The sequence below is a fragment of the Salmo salar genome, chromosome 02 (assembly GCF_965601325.2).
Source record: "Salmo salar chromosome 02, fSalSal1, whole genome shotgun sequence".
Lineage (NCBI taxonomy): Eukaryota > Metazoa > Chordata > Actinopteri > Salmoniformes > Salmonidae > Salmo > Salmo salar.
The window spans coordinates 98,380,592-98,405,265 of record NC_138292.1 but is presented as its reverse complement, the minus strand read 5'-3'; the positions used below and the strand labels follow the sequence as shown (position 1 = coordinate 98,405,265).

The 24,674-nt window shown below is 39.6% G+C and overlaps 13 non-coding genes across 13 annotated transcripts; all 13 read right to left on the bottom strand.

Moving 5' to 3' along the window:
• Positions 1-1,233: 1,233 nt before the first annotated feature.
• trnam-cau (transfer RNA methionine (anticodon CAU)) lies at positions 1,234-1,306 on the bottom strand. The gene has a single exon. It is a non-coding gene; the product is annotated as a tRNA-Met (tRNA).
• A 744-nt stretch (positions 1,307-2,050) lies between these two features.
• Positions 2,051-2,123, bottom strand: trnam-cau (transfer RNA methionine (anticodon CAU)). Its single transcript has one exon. It is a non-coding gene; the product is annotated as a tRNA-Met (tRNA).
• A 635-nt stretch (positions 2,124-2,758) lies between these two features.
• Positions 2,759-2,831, bottom strand: trnam-cau (transfer RNA methionine (anticodon CAU)). Its single transcript has one exon. It is a non-coding gene; the product is annotated as a tRNA-Met (tRNA).
• A 980-nt stretch (positions 2,832-3,811) lies between these two features.
• Positions 3,812-3,884, bottom strand: trnam-cau (transfer RNA methionine (anticodon CAU)). Its single transcript has one exon. It is a non-coding gene; the product is annotated as a tRNA-Met (tRNA).
• Positions 3,885-4,149: 265 nt separating this feature from the next.
• On the bottom strand, positions 4,150-4,222 carry trnam-cau (transfer RNA methionine (anticodon CAU)). Its single transcript has one exon. It is a non-coding gene; the product is annotated as a tRNA-Met (tRNA).
• A 744-nt stretch (positions 4,223-4,966) lies between these two features.
• Positions 4,967-5,039, bottom strand: trnam-cau (transfer RNA methionine (anticodon CAU)). Its single transcript has one exon. It is a non-coding gene; the product is annotated as a tRNA-Met (tRNA).
• Positions 5,040-5,310: 271 nt separating this feature from the next.
• Positions 5,311-5,383, bottom strand: trnai-uau (transfer RNA isoleucine (anticodon UAU)). The gene has a single exon. It is a non-coding gene; the product is annotated as a tRNA-Ile (tRNA).
• A 291-nt stretch (positions 5,384-5,674) lies between these two features.
• Positions 5,675-5,747, bottom strand: trnam-cau (transfer RNA methionine (anticodon CAU)). Its single transcript has one exon. It is a non-coding gene; the product is annotated as a tRNA-Met (tRNA).
• Positions 5,748-20,772: 15,025 nt separating this feature from the next.
• On the bottom strand, positions 20,773-20,845 carry trnam-cau (transfer RNA methionine (anticodon CAU)). Its single transcript has one exon. It is a non-coding gene; the product is annotated as a tRNA-Met (tRNA).
• A 544-nt stretch (positions 20,846-21,389) lies between these two features.
• trnat-cgu (transfer RNA threonine (anticodon CGU)) lies at positions 21,390-21,462 on the bottom strand. Its single transcript has one exon. It is a non-coding gene; the product is annotated as a tRNA-Thr (tRNA).
• A 737-nt stretch (positions 21,463-22,199) lies between these two features.
• On the bottom strand, positions 22,200-22,272 carry trnam-cau (transfer RNA methionine (anticodon CAU)). Its single transcript has one exon. It is a non-coding gene; the product is annotated as a tRNA-Met (tRNA).
• A 272-nt stretch (positions 22,273-22,544) lies between these two features.
• Positions 22,545-22,617, bottom strand: trnam-cau (transfer RNA methionine (anticodon CAU)). Its single transcript has one exon. It is a non-coding gene; the product is annotated as a tRNA-Met (tRNA).
• Positions 22,618-24,013: 1,396 nt separating this feature from the next.
• Positions 24,014-24,086, bottom strand: trnam-cau (transfer RNA methionine (anticodon CAU)). The gene has a single exon. It is a non-coding gene; the product is annotated as a tRNA-Met (tRNA).
• Positions 24,087-24,674: the final 588 nt, after the last annotated feature.

The window sequence follows — 24,674 nt, the reverse complement described above, 5'->3', positions numbered from 1 at the left end:
ACTGAGAATTAATTTTAACTTCATCTTCAGACAACACTTTCTTATTAAAAGCTTTGCTGCCCCGTGTGAGGATCGAACTCACGACCTTCAGATTATGAGACTGACGCACTGCATGCTGCGCCAACGAGGCACTTTTAAACATTAAGCGTAAAGAAAAAATATCGATAATGACTTTCACTTTTTGACAGTGACGTTGTAAGCACCGTGCCAAAATGTATGGTCTGAAAAACCACAACACCTGAGAAAAAAACAATGATTTCATTCTAAAGTAAAACAATTTGATATCGACCTTAAGATGTGGTTTCCACCGTGACAAAAGTATGTATTGTCTGAAAGTCCAAAACATCTGAGAATTAATTGTCACTTATTCTTCAGACAACACTTTCTTTTTAAAATCTTTGCTGCCCCGTGTGAGGATGTAACTCACGACCTTCAGATTATGAGACTGACGCGCTACCTACTGCGCTAACGAAGCACATTTAATCAACAAATCGAAAGAAAAAATTATCGATACCGACCTTCACTTTTTGACAGAGACGTTGTAAGCACCGTGCCAAAATGTATGGTCTGAATGTCGACATCACCTGAGAAAAAAACAATGATTTCATTCTAAAGTAAAAAATATAGATATCGATACCGACCTTCAGATTTTGACAGAGACGTTGTAAGCACCGTGCCAAAATGTATGGTCTGAATGTCGACATCACCTGAGAAAAAAACAATGATTTCATTCTAAAGTAAAAAATATAGATATCGATACCGACCTTCAGATTTTGACAGTGACGTTGTAAGCACCGTGACAAAAGTATGTATCGTCTGAACGTCCAATACCACTGAGAATTAATTTTCACTTCATCTTCAGAAAACACTGTCTTTCAAAAGCTTTGCTGCTCAGTCTGAGGATCGAACTCACGACCTTCAAATTATGAGACTGACGCACTGCCTGCTGCGCCAACAAGGCACTTTTAAACATTAAGCGTAAAGAAAAAATATCGATAACGACTTTCAGATTTTGACAGAGACGTTGTAAGCACCGTGCCAAAATGTATGGTCTGAAAGTCCATATCACCTGAGAAAAAAACAATGATTTCATTCTAAAGTAAAAAATATAGATATCGACCTTAAGATGTGGTATCCACTGTGACAAAAGTATGTATTGTCTGAAAGTCCAAAACCACTGAGAATTAATTTTCACTTCATCTTCAGACAACACTGTCTTTTTAAAAGCTTTGCTGCCCCGTGTGAGGATCGAACTCACGACCTTCAAATTATGAGACTGACGCGCTACCTACTGCGCTAACGAGGCACAGTTCATCAACAAATCGAAAGAAGATATTATCGATACCGACCTTCACTTTTTGACAGTGACGTTGTAAGCACCGTGCCAAAATGTATGGTCTGAAAAACCACAACACCTGAGAAAAAAACTATGATTTCATTCTAAAGTAAAACAATTTGATATCGACCTTAAGACGTGGTTTCCACCGTGACAAAAGTATGTATTGTCTGTAAGTCCAAAACCACTGAGAATTAATTTTCACCATCAGACAACAGTCGTTTTATAAGCTTTGTTGCCCTGTGTGAGGATCGAACTCACGACCTTTAGATTATGAGAGTGACGCGCTGCCTGCTGCACCAACGAGGTACATTAAAGCATGAAGTGTAAGAAAAAATATCGATACCGACCTTCAGATTTTGACAGTGACGTTGTAACCACCGTGCCAAAATGTATGGTCTGAAAGTCCACAACACCTATGAAAAAAACAATGATTTCATTCTAAAGTAAAAAATATAGATATCGATTCCGACCTTCAGATTTTGACAGTGACGTTGTAAGCACCGTGCCAAAATGTATGGTCTGAAAGTCCACAACACCTAAGAAATAAACAATGATTTCATTCTAAAGTAAAAAATATAGATATCGATACCGACCTTCAGATTTTACAGTGACGTTGTAAGCACCGTGACAAAAGTATGTATTGTCTGAAAGTCCAAAACCACTGAGAATTAATTTTCACCTTCAGACAAAACTGTCGTTTAAAGGCTTTGCTGCCCCGTGTGAGGATCGAACTCACGACCTTCAGATTATGAGACTGACGCGCTGCCTGCTGCGCCAACAAGGCACGTTAAAGCATTAAGTGTAAGAAAAAATATCGATACCGACCTTCACTTTTTGACAGTGACGATGTAAGCACCGTGCCAAAATGTATGGTCTGAAAGTCCACAACACCTGAGAAAAAAACTATGATTTCATTCTAAAGTAAAACAATTTGATATCGACCTTAAGATGTGGTATCCACCGTGACAAAAATATGTATTGTCTGAAAGTCCAAAACATCTGAGAATTAATTTTCACTTCATCTTCAGACAAAACTTTCTTTTTAAAATCTTTGCTGCCAAAGGTGAGGATCGAACTCACGACCTTCAGATTATAAGACTGATGCACTACCTACTGCGCTAACGAGTCACATTACATGAAGACATCGAAATAAGAAATGATCGATACCGACCTTCAGATTTTGACAGTGACGTTGAAAGCACCGTGCCAAAATGTATGGTCTGAAAGTCCACAACACCTAAGAAATAAACAATGATTTCATTCTAAAGTAAAAAATATAGATATCGATACCGACCTTCAGATTTTGACAGTGACGTTGTAAGCACCGTGACAAAAGTATGTATCGTCTGAACGTCCAATACCACTGAGAATTAATTTTCACTTCATCTTCAGAAAACACTGTCTTTTTAAAAGCTTTGCTGCCCCGTGTGAGGATCGAACTCACGACCTTCAGATTATGAGACTGACGCGCTACCTACTGCGCTAACGAGGCACATTTAATCAAGAAATCGAAAGAAAAAATTATCGATACCGACATTCACTTTTTGACAGTGACGTTGTAAGCACCGTGCCAGAATGTATGGTCTGAAAAACCACAACACCTGAGAAAAAAATTATGATTTCATTCTAAAGTAAAACAATTTGATATCGACCTTAAGATGTGGTTTCCACCGTGACAAAAGTATGTATTGTCTGTAAGTCCAAAACCACTGAGAATTAATTTTCACCATCAGACAACTGTCTTTTTATAAGCTTTGCTGCCTCGTGTGAGGAACGAACTCACGACCTTTAGATTATGAGACTGACGCGCTGCCTGCTGCACCAACGAGGAACATTAAAGCATGAAGTGTAAGAAGAAATATCGATACCAAATTTCAGATTTTGACAGTGACGTTGTAACCACCGTGCCAAAATGTATGGTCTGAAAGTCCACAACACCTAAGAAAAAAACAATGATTTCATTCTAAAGTAAAAAATATAGATATCGATACCGACCTTCAGATTTTACAGTGACGTTGTAAGCACCGTGACAAAAGTATGTATTGTCTGAAAGTCCAAAACCACTGAGAATTAATTTTAACCTTCAGACAAAACTGTCTTTTATAAGCTTTGCTGCCCCGTGTGAGGATCGAACTCACGACCTTCAGATTATGAGACTGATGCGCTGCCTGCGCGCCAACAACGCACGTTAAATCATTAAGTGTAAGAAATAATATCGATACCGACCTTCACTTTTTGACAGTGACGATGTAAGCACCGTGCCAAAATGTATGGTCTGAAAGTCCACAACACCTAAGAAATAAACAATGATTTCATTCTAAAGTAAAAAATATAGATATCGATACCGACCTTCAGATTTTACAGTGACGTTGTAAGCACCGTGACAAAGTATGTATCGTCTGAACGTCCAATAACACTGAGAATTAATTTTCACTTGATCTTCAGAAAACACTGTCTTTTTAAAAGCTTTGCTGCCCCGTGTGAGGATCGAACTCACGACCTTCAGATTATGAGACTGACGCGCTGCCTGCTGCGCCAACGAGGCACTTTTAAACCTTAAGCGTAAAGAAAAAATATCGATAACGACCTTCAGATTTTGACAGTGACGTTGTAAGCACCGTGCCAAAATCTATGGTCTGAAAAACCACAACACCTGAGAAAAAAACTATGATTTCATTCTAAAGTAAAACAATTTGATATCGACCTTAAGATGTGGTTTCCACCGTGACAAAAGTATGTATTGTCTGAAAGTCCAAAACCACTGAGAATCAATTTTCACCATCAGACAACAGTTTTTTTATAAGCTTTGCTGCCCCGTGTGAGGATCGAACTCACGACCTTCAGATTATGAGACTGACGCGCTACCTACTGCGCTAACGAGGCACATTTAATCAAGAAATCGAAAGAAAAAATTATCGATACCGACATTCACTTTTTGACAGTGACGTTGTAAGCACCGTGCCAAAATGTATGGTCTGAAAAACCACAACACCTGAGAAAAAAACTATGATTTCATTCTAAAGTAAAACAATTTGATATCGACCTTAAGACGTGGTTTCCACCGTGACAAAAGTATGTATTGTCTGTAAGTCCAAAACCACTGAGAATTAATTTTCACCATCAGACAACAGTCGTTTTATAAGCTTTGTTGCCCTGTGTGAGGATCGAACTCACGACCTTTAGATTATGAGACTGACGCGCTGCCTGCTGCACCAACGAGGTACATTAAAGCATGAAGTGTAAGAAAAAATATCGATACCGACCTTCAGATTTTGACAGTGACGTTGTAACCACCGTGCCAAAATGTATGGTCTGAAAGTCCACAACACCTATGAAAAAAACAATGATTTCATTCTAAAGTAAAAAATACAGATATCGATTCCGACCTTCAGATTTTGACAGTGACGTTGTAAGCACCGTGCCAAAATGTATGGTCTGAAAGTCCACAACACCTAAGAAATAAACAATGATTTCATTCTAAAGTAAAAAATATAGATATCGATACCGACCTTCAGATTTTACAGTGACGTTGTAAGCACCGTGACAAAAGTATGTATTGTCTGAAAGTCCAAAACCACTGAGAATTAATTTTCACCTTCAGACAAAACTGTCGTTTAAAGGCTTTGCTGCCCCGTGTGAGGATCGAACTCACGACCTTCAGATTATGAGACTGACGCGCTGCCTGCTGCGCCAACAAGGCACGTTAAATCATTAAGTGTAAGAAAAAATATCGATACCGACCTTCACTTTTTGACAGTGACGATGTAAGCACCGTGCCAAAATGTATGGTCTGAAAGTCCACAACACCTGAGAAAAAAACTATGATTTCATTCTAAAGTAAAACAATTTGATATCGACCTTAAGATGTGGTATCCACCGTGACAAAAATATGTATTGTCTGAAAGTCCAAAACATCTGAGAATTAATTGTCACTTCATCTTCAGACAAAACTTTCTTTTTAAAATCTTTGCTGCCCCGTGTGAGGATCGAACTCACGACCTTCAGATAATAAGACTGATGCACTACCTACTGCGCTAACGAGTCACATTACATGAAGACATCGAAATAAGAAATGATCGATACCGACCTTCAGATTTTGACAGTGACGTTGAAAGCACCGTGCCAAAATGTATGGTCTGAAAGTCCACAACACCTAAGAAATAAACAATGATTTCATTCTAAAGTAAAAAATATAGATATCGATACCGACCTTCAGATTTTGACAGTGACGTTGTAAGCACCGTGACAAAGGTATGTATCGTCTGAACGTCCAATACCACTGAGAATTAATTTTCACTTCATCTTCAGAAAACACTGTCTTTTTAAAAGCTTTGCTGCCCCGTGTGAGGATCGAACTCACGACCTTCAGATTATGAGACTGACGCGCTACCTACTGCGCTAACGAGGACATTTAATCAAGAAATCGAAAGAAACAATTATCGATACCGACATTCACTTTTTGACAGTGACGTTGTAAGCACCGTGCCAAAATGTATGGTCTGAAAAACCACAACACCTGAGAAAAAAATTATGATTTCATTCTAAAGTAAAACAATTTGATATCGACCTTAAGATGTGGTTTCCACCGTGACAAAAGTATGTATTGTCTGTAAGTCCAAAACCACTGAGAATTAATTTTCACCATCAGACAACTGTCTTTTTATAAGCTTTGCTGCCTCGTGTGAGGATCGAACTCACGACCTTTAGATTATGAGACTGACGCGCTGCCTGCTGCACCAACAAGGCACATTAAAGCATGAAGTGTAAGAAGAAATATCGATACCAAATTTCAGATTTTGACAGTGACGTTGTAACCACCGTGCCAAAATGTATGGTCTGAAAGTCCACAACACCTAAGAAAAAAACAATGATTTCATTCTAAAGTAAAAAATATAGATATCAATACCGACCTTCAGATTTTACAGTGACGTTGTAAGCACCGTGACAAAAGTATGTATTGTCTGAAAGTCCAAAACCACTGAGAATTAATTTTAACCTTCAGACAAAACTGTCTTTTATAAGCTTTGCTGCCCCGTGTGAGGATCGAACTCATGACCTTCAGATTATGAGACTGATGCGCTGCCTGCGCGCCAACAACGCACGTTAAATCATTAAGTGTAAGAAATAATATCGATACCGACCTTCACTTTTTGACAGTGACGATGTAAGCACCGTGCCAAAATGTATGGTCTGAAAGTCCACAACACCTGAGAAAAAAACTATGATTTCATTCTAAAGTAAAACAATTTGATATCGACCTTATGATGTGGTTTCCACCGTGACAAAAGTATGTACTGTCTGAAAGTCCAAAACACTGAGAATTTATTTTCACCTTCAGACTACAGTATCATTTTATAAACTTTGCTGCCCCATGTGAGGATCGAACTCACGACCTTCAGATTATGAGACTGACGCACTGCCTGCTGCGCCAACGAGGCACATTAATTCATTAAGTGTAAGAAAAAATATCGATACCGACCTTCACTTTTTGACAGTGACGTTGTAAGCACCGTGCCAAAATGTATGGTCTGAAAGTCGACAACACCTGAGAAAAAAACTATGATTTCATTCTAAAGTAAAAAATATTGATATCGACCTTAAGATGTGGTATCCACCGTGACAAAAGTATGTATTGTCTGAAAGTCCAAAACATCTGAGAATTAATTGTCACTTCATCTTCAGACAACACTTTCTTTTTAGGATCTTTGCTGCCCCGTGTGAGGATCGAACTCACGACCTTCAGATTATGAGACTGACGCGCTACCTACTACGCTAACGAGGAAGATTTAATCAGCAAATCGAAAGAAAAAATTATCGATACCGACCTTCACTTTTTGACAGACGTTGTAAGCACCGTGCCAAAATGTATGGTCTGAAAAACCACAACACCTGAGAAAAAAACTATGATTTCATTCTAAAGTAAAACAATTTGATATCGATCTTAAGATGTGGTTTACACCGTGACAAAAGTATGTATTGTCTGAAAGTCCAAAAACACTGAGAATTAATTTTCACCTTCAGACAACGCTGGCTTTTAATAAGCTTTGCTGCCCCGTGTGAGGATCGAACTCACAACCTTCAGATTATGAGACTGATGCGCTGCCTGCTGCGCCAACGAGGTACGTTAAATCGTTAAGTGTAATCAAAAATATCAATACCGACCTTCACTTTTTGACAGTGACGTAAGCACCGTGTCAAAATGTATGGTCTGAAAGTCCACAACACCTGAGAAAAAAACTATGATTTCATTCTAAAGTAAAAAAATATAGATATCGACCTTAAGATGTGGTTTCCACCTTGACAAAAGTATGTATTGTGTGAAATTCCAAAACCACTGAGAATTAATTTTAACCTTCAGACAAGAGTCTTTTTATAAGCTTTGCTGCCCCGTGTGAGGATCGAACTCACGACCTTAAGATTATGAGATTGACGCACTGCCTGCTGCGCCAACAATCAAATCAAATCAAATCAAATTTATTTTTATATAGCCCTTCGTACATCAGCTGATATTCTCAAAGTGCTGTACAGAAACCCAGCCTAAAACCCCAAACAGCAAGCAAAGCATGTGAAAGAAGCACGGTGGCTAGGAAAAACTCCCTAGGAAAAACTCCCTAGAAAGGCCAAAAACCTAGGAAGAAACCTAGAGAGGAACCAGGCTATGAGGGGTGGCCAGTCCTCTTCTGGCTGTGCAGGGTGGATATTATAACAGAATATGGTCAAAATGTTAAAATGTTAAAATGTTCATAAATGACCAGCATGGTCAAATAATAATAATCATAGTAGTTGTCGAGGGTGCAACAAGCACGTCCGGTGAACAGGTCAGGGTTCCATAGCCGCAGGCAGAACAGTTGAAACTGGAGCAGCAGCACGGCCAGGTGGACTGGGGACAGCAAGGAGTCATCATACCAGGTAGTCCTGAGGCATGGTCCTAGGGCTCAGGTCCTCCGAGAGAAAGACAGAAAGAGAGAAAGAGAGAATTAGAGAGAGCATATTTAAATACACACAGGACACCGGATAAGACAAGAGAAATACTCCAGATGTAACAGACTGACCCTAGCCCCCCGACACATAAACTACTGCAGCATAAATACTGGAGGCTGAGACAATGCACATTTAAACATTAAGCGTAAAGAAAAAATATTGATACCGACCTTCAGATTTTGACAGACGTTGTAAGCACCGGGCCAAAATGTATGGTCTGAAAGTCCACAACACCTGAGAAAAAACTCTGATTTCATTCTAAAGTAAAAAAAAAATTGTTATCGAACTTAAGATGTTGTATCCACCGTGACAAAAGTATGTATTGTCTGAAAGTCCAAAACCACTGAGAATTAATTTTCACTTCATCTTCAGACAACACTGTCTTTTTAAATGCTTTGCTGCCCTGTGTGAGGATCGAACTCACGACTTTCAGACCATGAGACTGACGCGCTGCCTGCTGCGCCAACGATGCACATTTAAACATTAAGCGTAAAGAACAAATATCGATACCAACCTTCAGATTTTGACAGTGACGTTGTAAGCACCGTGCCAAAATGTATGGTCTGAAAGTCGACAACACCTGAGAAAAAAACTATGATTTCATTCTAAAGTAAAAAATATTGATATCGACCTTAAGATGTGGTATCCACCGTGACAAAAGTATGTATTGTCTGAAAGTCCAAAACATCTGAGAATTAATTGTCACTTCATCTTCAGACAACACTTTCTTTTTAGGATCTTTGCTGCCCCGTGTGAGGATCGAACTCACGACCTTCAGATTATGAGACTGACGCGCTACCTACTACGCTAACGAGGAAGATTTAATCAGCAAATCGAAAGAAAAAATTATCGATACCGACCTTCACTTTTTGACAGACGTTGTAAGCACCGTGCCAAAATGTATGGTCTGAAAAACCACAACACCTGAGAAAAAAACTATGATTTCATTCTAAAGTAAAACAATTTGATATCGATCTTAAGATGTGGTTTACACCGTGACAAAGGTATGTATTGTCTGAAAGTCCAAAACCAGTGAGAATTAATTTTCACCTTCAGACAACGCTGGCTTGTAATAAGCTTTGCTGCCCCGTGTGAGGATCGAACTCACAACCTTCAGATTATGAGACTGATGCGCTGCCTGCTGCGCCAACGAGGTACGTTAAATCGTTAAGTGTAATCAAAAATATCAATACCGACCTTCACTTTTTGACAGTGACGTAAGCACCGTGCCAAAATGTATGGTCTGAAAGTCCACAACACCTGAGAAAAAAACTATGATTTCATTCTAAAGTAAAAAATATAGATATCGACCTTAAGATGTGGTTTCCACCTTGACAAAACTATGTATTGTGTGAAATTCCGAAACCACTGAGAATTAATTTTCACCTTCAGACAAGAGTCTTTTTATAAGCTTTGCTGCCCCGTGTGAGGATCGAACTCACGACCTTAAGATTATGAGATTGACGCACTGCCTGCTGCGCCAACAATCAAATCAAATCAAATCAAATTTATTTTTATATAGCCCTTCGTACATCAGCTGATATTCTCAAAGTGCTGTACAGAAACCCAGCATAAAACCCCAAACAGCAAGCAAAGCATGTGAAAGAAGCACGGTGGCTAGGAAAAACTCCCTAGGAAAAACTCCCTAGAAAGGCCAAAAACCTAGGAAGAAACCTAGAGAGGAACCAGGCTATGAGGGGTGGCCAGTCCTCTTCTGGCTGTGCAGGGTGGATATTATAACAGAACATGGTCAAAATGTTAAAATGTTAAAATGTTCATAAATGACCAGCATGGTCAAATAATAATAATCATAGTAGTTGTCGAGGGTGCAACAAGCACGTCCGGTGAACAGGTCAGGGTTCCATAGCCGCAGGCAGAACAGTTGAAACTGGAGCAGCAGCACGGCCAGGTGGACTGGGGACAGCAAGGAGTCATCATACCAGGTAGTCCTGAGGCATGGTCCTAGGGCTCAGGTCCTCCGAGAGAAAGACAGAAAGAGAGAAAGAGAGAATTAGAGAGAGCATATTTAAATACACACAGGACACCGGATAAGACAAGAGAAATACTCCAGATGTAACAGACTGACCCTAGCCCCCCGACACATAAACTACTGCAGCATAAATACTGGAGGCTGAGACAATGCACATTTAAACATTAAGCGTAAAGAAAAAATATTGATACCGACCTTCAGATTTTGACAGACGTTGTAAGCACCGGGCCAAAATGTATGGTCTGAAAGTCCACAACACCTGAGAAAAAACTCTGATTTCATTCTAAAGTAAAAAAAAATTGTTATCGAACTTAAGATGTTGTATCCACCGTGACAAAAGTATGTATTGTCTGAAAGTCCAAAACCACTGAGAATTAATCTTCACCTTCAGACAACACTGTCTTTTTAAATGCTTTGCTGCCCTGTGTGAGGATCGAACTCACGACTTTCAGACCATGAGACTGACGCGCTGCCTGCTGCGCCAACGATGCACATTTAAACATTAAGCGTAAAGAACAAATATCGATACCAACCTTCAGATTTTGACAGTGACGTTGTAAGCACCGTGCCAAAATGTATGGTCTGAAAGTCGACAACACCTGAGAAAAAAACTATGATTTCATTCTAAAGTAAAAAATATTGATATCGACCTTAAGATGTGGTATCCACCGTGACAAAAGTATGTATTGTCTGAAAGTCCAAAACATCTGACAATTAATTGTCACTTCATCTTCAGACAAGACTTTCTTTTTAGGATCTTTGCTGCCCCGTGTGAGGATCGAACTCACGACCTTCAGATTATGAGACTGACGCGCTACCTACTACGCTAACGAGGAAGATTTAACCAGCAAATCGAAAGAAAAAATTATCGATACCGACCTTCACTTTTTGACAGACGTTGTAAGCACCGTGCCAAAATGTATGGTCTGAAAAACCACAACACCTGAGAAAAAAACGATGATTTCATTCTAAAGTAAAACAATTTGATATCGATCTTAAGATGTGGTTTACACCGTGACAAAAGTATGTATTGTCTGAAAGTCCAAAACCACTGAGAATTAATTTTCACCTTCAGACAACGCTGGCTTTTAATAAGCTTTGCTGCCCCGTGTGAGGATCGAACTCACAACCTTCAGATTATGAGACTGATGCGCTGCCTGCTGCGCCAACGAGGTACATTAAATCGTTTAGTGTAATCAAAAATATCAATACCGACCTTCACTTTTTGACAGTGACGTAAGCACCGTGCCAAAATGTATGGTCTGAAAGTCCACAACACCTGAGAAAAAAACTATGATTTCATTCTAAAGTAAAAAATATAGATATCGACCTTAATTTAAGATGTGGTTTCCACCTTGACAAAAGTATGTATTGTGTGAAATTCCGAAACCACTGAGAATTAATTTTCACCTTCAGACAAGAGTCTTTTTATAAGCTTTGCTGCCCCGTGTGAGGATCGAACTCACGACCTTAAGATTATGAGATTGACGCACTGCCTGCTGCGCCAACAATCAAATCAAATCAAATCAAATTTATTTTTATATAGCCCTTCGTACATCAGCTGATATTCTCAAAGTGCTGTACAGAAACCCAGCCTAAAACCCCAAACAGCAAGCAAAGCATGTGAAAGAAGCACGGTGGCTAGGAAAAACTCCCTAGGAAAAACTCCCTAGAAAGGCCAAAAACCTAGGAAGAAACCTAGAGAGGAACCAGGCTATGAGGGGTGGCCAGTCCTCTTCTGGCTGTGCAGGGTGGATATTATAACAGAACATGGTCAAAATGTTAAAATGTTAAAATGTTCATAAATGACCAGCATGGTCAAATAATAATAATCATAGTAGTTGTCGAGGGTGCAACAAGCACGTCCGGTGAACAGGTCAGGGTTCCATAGCCGCAGGCAGAACAGTTGAAACTGGAGCAGCAGCACGGCCAGGTGGACTGGGGACAGCAAGGAGTCATCATACCAGGTAGTCCTGAGGCATGGTCCTAGGGCTCAGGTCCTCCGAGAGAAAGACAGAAAGAGAGAAAGAGAGAATTAGAGAGAGCATATTTAAATACACACAGGACACCGGATAAGACAAGAGAAATACTCCAGATGTAACAGACTGACCCTAGCCCCCCGACACATAAACTACTGCAGCATAAATACTGGAGGCTGAGACAATGCACATTTAAACATTAAGCGTAAAGAAAAAATATTGATACCGACCTTCAGATTTTGACAGACGTTGTAAGCACCGGGCCAAAATGTATGGTCTGAAAGTCCACAACACCTGAGAAAAAACTCTGATTTCATTCTAAAGTAAAAAAAAAATTGTTATCGAACTTAAGATGTTGTATCCACCGTGACAAAAGTATGTATTGTCTGAAAGTCCAAAACCACTGAGAATTAATCTTCACTTCATCTTCAGACAACACTGTCTTTTTAAATGCTTTGCTGCCCTGTGTGAGGATCGAACTCACGACTTTCAGACCATGAGACTGACGCGCTGCCTGCTGCGCCAACGATGCACATTTAAACATTAAGCGTAAAGAACAAATATCGATACCAACCTTCAGATTTTGACAGTGACGTTGTAAGCACCGTGCCAAAATGTATGGTCTGAAAGTCGACAACACCTGAGAAAAAAACTATGATTTCATTCTAAAGTAAAAAATATTGATATCGACCTTAAGATGTGGTATCCACCGTGACAAAAGTATGTATTGTCTGAAAGTCCAAAACATCTGAGAATTAATTGTCACTTCATCTTCAGACAACACTTTCTTTTTAGGATCTTTGCTGCCCCGTGTGAGGATCGAACTCACGACCTTCAGATTATGAGACTGACGCGCTACCTACTACGCTAACGAGCAAGATTTAATCAGCAAATCGAAAGAAAAAATTATCGATACCGACCTTCACTTTTTGACAGACGTTGTAAGCACCGTGCCAAAATGTATGGTCTGAAAAACCACAACACCTGAGAAAAAAACTATGATTTCATTCTAAAGTAAAACAATTTGATATCGATCTTAAGATGTGGTTTACACCGTGACAAAAGTATGTATTGTCTGAAAGTCCAAAACCACTGAGAATTAATTTTCACCTTCAGACAACGCTGGCTTTTAATAAGCTTTGCTGCCCCGTGTGAGGATCGAACTCACAACCTTCAGATTATGAGACTGATGTGCTGCCTGCTGCGCCAACGAGGTACGTTAAATCATTAAGTGTAATCAAAAATATCAATACCGACCTTCACTTTTTGACAGTGACGTAAGCACCGTGCCAAAATGTATGGTCTGAAAGTCCACAACACCTGAGAAAAAAACTATGATTTCATTCTAAAGTAAAAAATATAGATATCGACCTTAAGATGTGGTTTCCACCTTGACAAAAGTATGTATTGTGTGAAATTCCGAAACCACTGAGAATTAATTTTCACCTTCAGACAAGAGTCTTTTTATAAGCTTTGCTGCCCCATGTGAGGATCGAACTCACGACCTTAAGATTATGAGATTGACGCACTGCCTGCTGCGCCAACAATCAAATCAAATCAAATCAAATTTATTTTTATATAGCCCTTCGTACATCAGCTGATATTCTCAAAGTGCTGTACAGAAACCCAGCCTAAAACCCCAAACAGCAAGCAAAGCATGTGAAAGAAGCACGGTGGCTAGGAAAAACTCCCTAGGAAAAACTCCCTAGAAAGGCCAAAAACCTAGGAAGAAACCTAGAGAGGAACCAGGCTATGAGGGGTGGCCAGTCCTCTTCTGGCTGTGCAGGGTGGATATTATAACAGAACATGGTCAAAATGTTAAAATGTTAAAATGTTCATAAATGACCAGCATGGTCAAATAATAATAATCATAGTAGTTGTCGAGGGTGCAACAAGCACGTCCGGTGAACAGGTCAGGGTTCCATAGCCGCAGGCAGAACAGTTGAAACTGGAGCAGCAGCACGGCCAGGTGGACTGGGGACAGCAAGGAGTCATCATACCAGGTAGTCCTGAGGCATGGTCCTAGGGCTCAGGTCCTCCGAGAGAAAGACAGAAAGAGAGAAAGAGAGAATTAGAGAGAGCATATTTAAATACACACAGGACACCGGATAAGACAAGAGAAATACTCCAGATGTAACAGACTGACCCTAGCCCCCCGACACATAAACTACTGCAGCATAAATACTGGAGGCTGAGACAATGCACATTTAAACATTAAGCGTAAAGAAAAAATATTGATACCGACCTTCAGATTTTGACAGACGTTGTAAGCACCGGGCCAAAATGTATGGTCTGAAAGTCCACAACACCTGAGAAAAAACTCTGATTTCATTCTAAAGTAAAAAAAAATTGTTATCGAACTTAAGATGTTGTATCCACCGTGACAAAAGTATGTATTGTCTGAAAGTCCAAAACCACTGAGAATTAATCTTCACCTTCAGACAACACTGTCTTTTTAAATGCTTTGCTGCCCTGTGTGAGGATCGAACTCACGACTTTCAGACCATGAGACTGACGCGCTGCCTGCTGCGCCAACGATGCACATTTAAACATTAAGCGTAAAGAACAAATATCGATACCAACCTTCAGATTTTGACAGTGACGTTGTAAGCACCGTGCCAAAATGTATGGTCTGAAAGTCGACAACACCTGAGAAAAAAACTATGATTTCATTCTAAAGTAAAAAATATTGATATCGACCTTAAGATGTGGTATCCACCGTGACAAAAGTATGTATTGTCTGAAAGTCCAAAACATCTGACAATTAATTGTCACTTCATCTTCAGACAAGACTTTCTTTTTAGGATCTTTGCTGCCCCGTGTGAGGATCGAACTCACGACCTTCAGATTATGAGACTGACGCGCTACCTACTACGCTAACGAGGAAGATTTAACCAGCAAATCGAAAGAAAAAATTATCGATACCGACCTTCACTTTTTGACAGACGTTGTAAGCACCGTGCCAAAATGTATGGTCTGAAAAACCACAACACCTGAGAAAAAAACGATGATTTCATTCTAAAGTAAAACAATTTGATATCGATCTTAAGATGTGGTTTACACCGTGACAAAAGTATGTATTGTCTGAAAGTCCAAAACCACTGAGAATTAATTTTCACCTTCAGACAACGCTGGCTTTTAATAAGCTTTGCTGCCCCGTGTGAGGATCGAACTCACAACCTTCAGATTATGAGACTGATGCGCTGCCTGCTGCGCCAACGAGGTACATTAAATCGTTTAGTGTAATCAAAAATATCAATACCGACCTTCACTTTTTGACAGTGACGTAAGCACCGTGCCAAAATGTATGGTCTGAAAGTCCACAACACCTGAGAAAAAAACTATGATTTCATTCTAAAGTAAAAAATATAGATATCGACCTTAATTTAAGATGTGGTTTCCACCTTGACAAAAGTATGTATTGTGTGAAATTCCGAAACCACTGAGAATTAATTTTCACCTTCAGACAAGAGTCTTTTTATAAGCTTTGCTGCCCCGTGTGAGGATCGAACTCACGACCTTAAGATTATGAGATTGACGCACTGCCTGCTGCGCCAACAATCAAATCAAATCAAATCAAATTTATTTTTATATAGCCCTTCGTACATCAGCTGATATTCTCAAAGTGCTGTACAGAAACCCAGCCTAAAACCCCAAACAGCAAGCAAAGCTTGTGAAAGAAGCACGGTGGCTAGGAAAAACTCCCTAGGAAAAACTCCCTAGAAAGGCCAAAAACCTAGGAAGAAACCTAGAGAGGAACCAGGCTATGAGGGGTGGCCAGTCCTCTTCTGGCTGTGCAGGGTGGATATTATAACAGAACATGGTCAAAATGTTAAAATGTTAAAATGTTCATAAATGACCAGCATGGTCAAATAATAATAATCATAGTAGTTGTCGAGGGTGCAACAAGCACGTCCGGTGAACAGGTCAGGGTTCCATAGCCGCAGGCAGAACAGTTGAAACTGGAGCAGCAGCACGGCCAGGTGGACTGGGGACAGCAAGGAGTCATCATACCAGGTAGTCCTGAGGCATGGTCCTAGGGCTCAGGTCCTCCGAGAGAAAGACAGAAAGAGAGAAAGAGAGAATTAGAGAGAGCATATTTAAATACACACAGGACACCGGATAAGACAAGAGAAATACTCCAGATGTAACAGACTGACCCTAGCCCCCCGACACATAAACTACTGCAGCATAAATACTGGAGGCTGAGACAATGCACATTTAAACATTAAGCGTAAAGAAAAAATATTGATACCGACCTTCAGATTTTGACAGACGTTGTAAGCACCGGGCCAAAATGTATGGTCTGAAAGTCCACAACACCTGAGAAAAAACTCTGATTTCATTCTAAAGTAAAAAAAAAATTGTTATCGAACTTAAGATGTTGTATCCACCGTGACAAAAGTATGTATTGTCTGAAAGTCCAAAACCACTGAGAATTAATCTTCACTTCATCTTCAGACAACACTGTCTTTTTAAATGCTTTGCTGCCCTGTGTGAGGATCGAACTCACGACTTTCAGACCATGAGACTGACGCGCTGCCTGCTGCGCCAACGATGCACATTTAAACATTAAGCGTAAAGAACAAATATCGATACCAACCTTCAGATTTTGACAGTGACGTTGTAAGCACCGTGCCAAAATGTATGGTCTGAAAGTCGACAACACCTGAGAAAAAAACTATGATTTCATTCTAAAGTAAAAAATATTGATATCGACCTTAAGATGTGGTATCCACCGTGACAAAAGTATGTATTGTCTGAAAGTCCAAAACATCTGAGAATTAATTGTCACTTCATCTTCAGACAACACTTTCTTTTTAGGATCTTTGCTGCCCCGTGTGAGGATCGAACTCACGACCTTCAGATTATGAGACTGACGCGCTACCTACTACGCTAACGAGCAAGATTTAATCAGCAAATCGAAAGAAAAAATTAGCGATACCGACCTTCACTTTTTGACAGACGTTGTAAGCACCGTGCCAAAATGTATGGTCTGAAAAACCACAACACCTGAGAAAAAAACTATGATTTCATTCTAAAGTAAAACAATTTGATATCGATCTTAAGATGTGGTTTACACCGTGACAAAAGTATGTATTGTCTGAAAGTCCAAAACCACTGAGAATTAATTTTCACCTTCAGACAACGCTGGCTTTTAATAAGCTTTGCTGCCCCGTGTGAGGATCGAACTCACAACCTTCAGATTATGAGACTGATGTGCTGCCTGCTGCGCCAACGAGGTACGTTAAATCATTAAGTGTAATCAAAAATATCAATACCGACCTTCACTTTTTGACAGTGACGTAAGCACCGTGCCAAAATGTATGGTCTGAAAGTCCACAACACCTGAGAAAAAAACTATGATTTCATTCTAAAGTAAAAAATATAGATATCGACCTTAATTTAAGATGTGGTTTCCACCTTGACAAAAGTATGTATTGTGTGAAATTCCGAAACCACTGAGAATTAATTTTCACCTTCAGACAAGAGTCTTTTTATAAGCTTTGCTGCCCCGTGTGAGGATCGAACTCACGACCTTAAGATTATGAGATTGACGCACTGCCTGCTGCGCCAACAATCAAATCAAATCAAATCAAATTTATTTTTATATAGCCCTTCGTACATCAGCTGATATTCTCAAAGTGCTGTACAGAAACCCAGCCTAAAACCCCAAACAGCAAGCAAAGCATGTGAAAGAAGCACGGTGGCTAGGAAAAACTCCCTAGGAAAAACTCCCTAGAAAGGCCAAAAACCTAGGAAGAAACCTAGAGAGGAACCAGGCTATGAGGGGTGGCCAGTCCTCTTCTGGCTGTGCAGGGTGGATATTATAACAGAACATGGTCAAAATGTTAAAATGTTAAAATGTTCATAAATGACCAGCATGGTCAAATAATAATAATCATAGTAGTTGTCGAGGGTGCAACAAGCACGTCCGGTGAACAGGTCAGGGTTCCATAGCCGCAGGCAGAACAGTTGAAACTGGAGCAGCAGCACGGCCAGGTGGACTGGGGACAGCAAGGAGTCATCATACCAGGTAGTCCTGAGGCATGGTCCTAGGGCTCAGGTCCTCCGAGAGAAAGACAGAAAGAGAGAAAGAGAGAATTAGAGAGAGCATATTTAAATACACACAGGACACCGGATAAGACAAGAGAAATACTCCAGATGTAACAGACTGACCCTAGCCCCCCGACACATAAACTACTGCAGCATAAATACTGGAGGCTGAGACAATGCACATTTAAACATTAAGCGTAAAGAAAAAATATTGATACCGACCTTCAGATTTTGACAGACGTTGTAAGCACCGGGCCAAAATGTATGGTCTGAAAGTCCACAACACCTGAGAAAAAACTCTGATTTCATTCTAAAGTAAAAAAAAAATTGTTATCGAACTTAAGATGTTGTATCCACCGTGACAAAAGTATGTATTGTCTGAAAGTCCAAAACCACTGAGAATTAATCTTCACTTCATCTTCAGACAACACTGTCTTTTTAAATGCGTTGCTGCCCTGTGTGAGGATCGAACTCACGACTTTCAGACCATGAGACTGACGCGCTGCCTGCTGCGCCAACGATGCACATTTAAACATTAAGCGTAAAGAACAAATATCGATACCAACCTTCAGATTTTGACAGTGACGTTGTAAGCACCGTGCCAAAATGTATGGTCTGAAAGTCGACAACACCTGAGAAAAAAACTATGATTTCATTCTAAAGTAAAAAATATTGATATCGACCTTAAGATGTGGTATCCACCGTGACAAAAGTATGTATTGTCTGAAAGTCCAAAACATCTGAGAATTAATTGTCACTTCATCTTCAGACAACACTTTCTTTTTAGGATCTTTGCTGCCCCGTGTGAGGATCGAACTCACGACCTTCAGATTATGAGACTGACGTGCTACCTACTACGCTAACGAGGAAGATTTAATCAGCAAATCGAAAGAAAAAATTATCGATACCGACCTTCACTTTTTGACAGACGTTGTAAGCACCGTGCCAAAATGTATGGTCTGAAAAACCACAACACCTGAGAAAAAAACTATGATTTCATTCTAAAGTAAAACAATTTGATATCGATCTTAAGATGTGGTTTACACCGTGACAAAAGTATGTATTGTCTGAAAGTCCAAAACCACTGAGAATTAATTTTCACCTTCAGACAACGCTGGCTTTTAATAAGCTTTGCTGCCCCGTGTGAGGATCGAACTCACAACCTTCAGATTATGAGACTGATGTGCTGCCTGCTGCGCCAACGAGGTACGTTAAATCATTAAGTGTAATCAAAAATATCAATACCGACCTTCACTTTTTGACAGTGACGTAAGCACCGTGCCAAAATGTATGGTCTGAAAGTCCACAACACCTGAGAAAAAAACAATGATTTCATTCTAAAGTAAAAAATATAGATATCGATACCGACCTTCAGATTTTGACAGTGACGTTGTAAGCACCGTGCCAAAATGTATGGTCTGAAAGTCCACAACACCTAAGAAAAAAACAATGATTTCATTCTAAAGTAAAAAATATAGATATCGATACCGACCTTCAGATTTTGACAGTGACGTTGTAAGCACCGTGCCAAAATGTATGGTCTGAAAGTCCACAACACCTAAGAAAAAAACAATGATTTCATTCTAAAGTAAAAAATATAGATATCGATACCGACCTTCAGATTTTGACAGTGACGTTGTAAGCACCGTGACAAAAGTATGTATCATCTGAACGTCCAATACCACTGAGAATTGATTTTCACTTCATCTTCAGACAACACTGTCTTTTTAAAAGCTTTGCTGCCCGCTGTGAGGATCGAACTCACGACCTTCAGATTATGAGACTGACGCATTGCCTGCTGCGCCAACGATGCACATTTAAACATTAAGCGAAAAGAAAAAATATTGATACCGACCTTCAGATTTTGACAGACGTTGTAAGCACCGGGCCAAAATGTATGGTCTGAAAGTCCACAACACCTGAGAAAAAAACAATGATTTCATTCTAAAGTAAAAAATATTGATATCGACCTTAAGATGTGGTTTCCACCGTGACAAAAGTATGTATCATCTGAACGTCCAATACCACTGAGAATTGATTTTCACTTCATCTTCAGAAAACACTCTTTTAAAAGCTTTGCTGCCCAGTGTGAGGATCGAACTCACGACCTTCAGATTATGAGACTGACGCACTACCTACTGCGCTAACGAGGAACAGTTCTTCAACAAATCGAAATAAAAAATTATCAATACCGACCTTCACTTGTTGACAGTGACGTTGTAAGCACCGTGCCAAAATGTATGGTCTGAAAAACCACAACACCTGAGAAAAAAACAATGATTTCATTCTAAAGTAAAAAATATAGATATCGACCTTAAGATGTGGTATCCACCGTGACAAAAGTATGTATTGTCTGAAAGTCCAAAACTCCTGAGAATTAATTGTCACTTCATCTTCAGACATCACTGTCTTTTTAAAAGCTTTGCTGCCCCGTGTGAGGATCGAACTCACGACCTTCAGATTATGAGACTGACGCGCTACCTACTGCGCTAACGAGGCACAGTTCATCAACAAATCGAAATAAAAAATTATCGATACCGACCTTCACTTGTTGACAGTGACGTTGTAAGCACCGTGCCAAAATGTATGGTCTGAAAAACCACAACACCTGAGAAAAAAACAATGATTTCATTCTAAAGTAAAAAATATAGATATCGATACCGACCTTCACTTTTTGACAGTGACGTTGTAAGCACCGTGCCAAAATGTATGGTCCGAAAAACCACAACACCTGAGAAAAACCGCCATTAACTAGCTACAACTACAAAAAAATATCGATAACGACCTTCACCACTACTAACTAGATATCGATACCGACCTTCAGATTTTGACAGTGACGTTGTAAGCACCGTGCCAAAATGTATGGTCTGAAAGTCCACAACACCTAAGAAATAAACAATGATTTCATTCTAAAGTAAAAAATATAGATATCGATACCGACCTTCTGATTTTGACAGTGACGTTGTAAGCACCGTGACAAAAGTATGTATCGTCTGAACGTCAAAATCATTTTCAGACAACACTTTCTTATTAAAAGCTTTGCTGCCCCGTGTGAGGATCAAACTCACGACCTTCAAATTACGAGACTGACGCGCTGCCTGCTGCACCAACGAGGCACATTAAATCGGTAAGTGTAAGAAAAAATATCGATACCGACCTTCAGATTTTGACACTGACGTTGTAAGCACCGTGCCAAAATGTATGGTCTGAAAGTCCACAACACCTGAGAAAAAAACTATGATTTCATTCGAAAGTAAGAAATATAGATATCGACCTTAAGATGTGGTATCCACCGAAACAAAAGTATGTATTGTCTGAAAGTCCAAAACATCTGAGAATTAATTGTCACTTATTCTTCAGACAACACTTTCTTTTTAAATCTTTGCTGCCCCGTGTGAGGATCTAACTCACGACCTTCAGATTATGAGACTGACGCGCTGCCTGCTGCACCAACGAGGCACATTAAAGCATTAAGTGTAAGAAAAAATATCGATACCGACCTTCAGATTTTGACAGTGACGTTGTAAGCACCGTGCCAAAATGTATGGTCTGAAAGTCCACAACACCTAAGAAAAAAACTATGATTTCCTTCTAAAGTAAAAAATATAGATATCGATACCGACCTTCAGATTTTGACAGTGACGTTGTAAGCACCGTGCCAAAATGTATGGTCTGAAAAACCACAACACCTGAGAAAAAAACTATGATTTCATTCTAAAGTAAAAAATATAGATATCGACCTTAAGATGTGGCATCCACCGTGACAAAAGTATGTATTGTCTGAAAGTCCAAAACCATTGAGAATTAATTTTCACTTCATCTTCAGACAACACTGTCTTTTTAAAATCTTTGCTGCCCCGTGTGAGGATCGAACTCACGACCTTCAGATTATGAGACTGACGCGCTGCCTGCTGCGCCAACGAGGCACTTTTAAACATTAAGCGTAAAGAAAAAATATCGATAACGACCTTCAGATTTTGACAGAGACATTGTAAGCACGGTGCCAAAATGTATGGTCTGAAAGTCCACTTCACCTGAGAAAAAAACAATGATTTCATTCTAAAGTAAAAAATATAGATATCGACCTTAAGATGTGGCATCCACCGTGACAAAAGTATGTATTGTCTGAAAGTCCAAAACCATTGAGAATTAATTTTCACTTCATCTTCAGACAACACTGTCTTTTTAAAATCTTTGCTGCCCCGTGTGAGGATCGAACTCACGACCTTCAGATTATGAGACTGACGCGCTACCTACTGCGCTAACGAGGCACATTTAATCAACAAATCGAAAGAAAAAATTATCAATACCGACCTTCACTTTTTGACAGTGACGTTGTAAGCACCGTGCCAAAATGTATGGTCTGAAAAACCACAACACCTGAGAAAAAAACAATGATTTCATTCTAAAGTAAAACAATTTGATATCGACCTTAAGATGTGGTTTCCACCGTGACAAAAGTATGTATTGTGTGAAAGTCCAAAACCACTGAGAATTAATTTTCACCTTCAGACAACAGTGTCTTTTTATAAGCTTTGCTGCCCCGTGTGAGGATCGAACTCACAACCTTCGGATTATGAGACTGACGCGCTGCCTGCTGCACCAACGAGGCACTTTTAAACATTAAGCTTAAAGAAAAAATATCGATAACGACCTTCAGATTTTGACAGTGACGTTGTAAGCACCGTGCCAAAATGTATGGTCTGAAAGTCCACATCACCTGAGAAAAAAACAATGATTTCATTCTAAAGTAAAAAATATAGATATCGACCTTAAGATGTGGTATCCACTGTGACAAAAGTATGTATTGTCTGAAAGTCCAAAACCACTGAGAATTAATTTTCAACTTCAGACAACACTGACTTTTTATAAGCTTTGCTGCCCCGTGTGAGGATCGAACTCACGACCTTCAGATTATGAGACTGACGCGCAAACTACTGCGCTAACGAAGCACATTTAACCAACAAATCGAAAGAAAAAAATATCGATACCGACCTTCACTTTTTGACAGTGACGTTGTAAGCACCGTGCCAAAATGTATGGTCTGAAAAACCACAACACCTGAGAAAAAAACAATGATTTCATTCTAAAGTAAAACAATTTGATATGGACCTCAAGATGTGGTTTCCACCGTGACAAAAGTATGTATTGTCTGAAAGTCCAAAACCACTGAGAATTAATTTTCACCTTCAGACAACACTGTCTTTTTATAAGCTTTGCTGCCCCGTGTGAGGATCGAACTCACGAACCTTCAGATTATGAGACTGACGCGCTGCCTGCTGCGCCAACGAGGCACTTTTAAACATTAAGCGTAAAGAAAAAATATCGATAACGACCTTCAGATTTTGACAGAGACGTTGTAAGCACCGTGCCAAAATGTATGGTCCGAAAGTCCACATCACCTGAGAAAAAAACTATGATTTCATTCTAAAGTAAAAAATATAGATATCGACCTTAAGATGTGGTATCCACTGTGACAAAAGTATGTATTGTCTGAAAGTCCAAAACCACTGAGAATTAATTTCATTCTAAAGTAAAAAATATAGATATCGACCTTAAGATGTGGTATCCACCGTGACAAAAGTATGTATTGTCTGAAAGTCCAAAACAGCTGAGAATTAATTGTCACTTCATCTTCAGACATCACTGTCTTTTTAAAAGCTTTGCTGCCCCGTGTGAGGATCGAACTCACAACCTTCAGATTATGAGACTGACGCGCTACCTACTGCGCTAACGAGGCACAGTTCATCAACAAATCGAAATAAAAAATTATCGATACCGACCTTCACTTGTTGACAGTGACGTTGTAAGCACCGTGCCAAAATGTATGGTCTGAAAAACCACAACACCTGAGAAAAAAACAATGATTTTATTCTAAAGTAAAAAATATAGATATGGACCTTAAGATGTCGTATCCACCGTGACAAAAGTATGTATTGTCTGAAAGTCCAAAACAACTGAGAATTAATTTTCACCTTCAGACAACAGTCTTTTTAAAAGCTTTGCTGACCCGTGTGAGGATCAAACTCACGACCTCAAGATTATGAGACTGACGCGCAGCCTGCTGCACCAACGAGGCACATTAAATCATTAAGTGTAAGAAAAAATATCGATACCGACCTTCAGATTTTGACAGTGACGTTGTAAGCACCGTGCCAAAATGTATGGTCTGAAAGTCCACAACACCTAAGAAAAAAACAATGATTTCATTCTAAAGTAAAAAATATAGATATCGATACCGACCTTCAGATTTTGACAGTGACGTCGTAAGCACCGTGCCAAAATGTATGGTCTGAAAGTCCACAACACCTAAGAAAAAAACAATGAT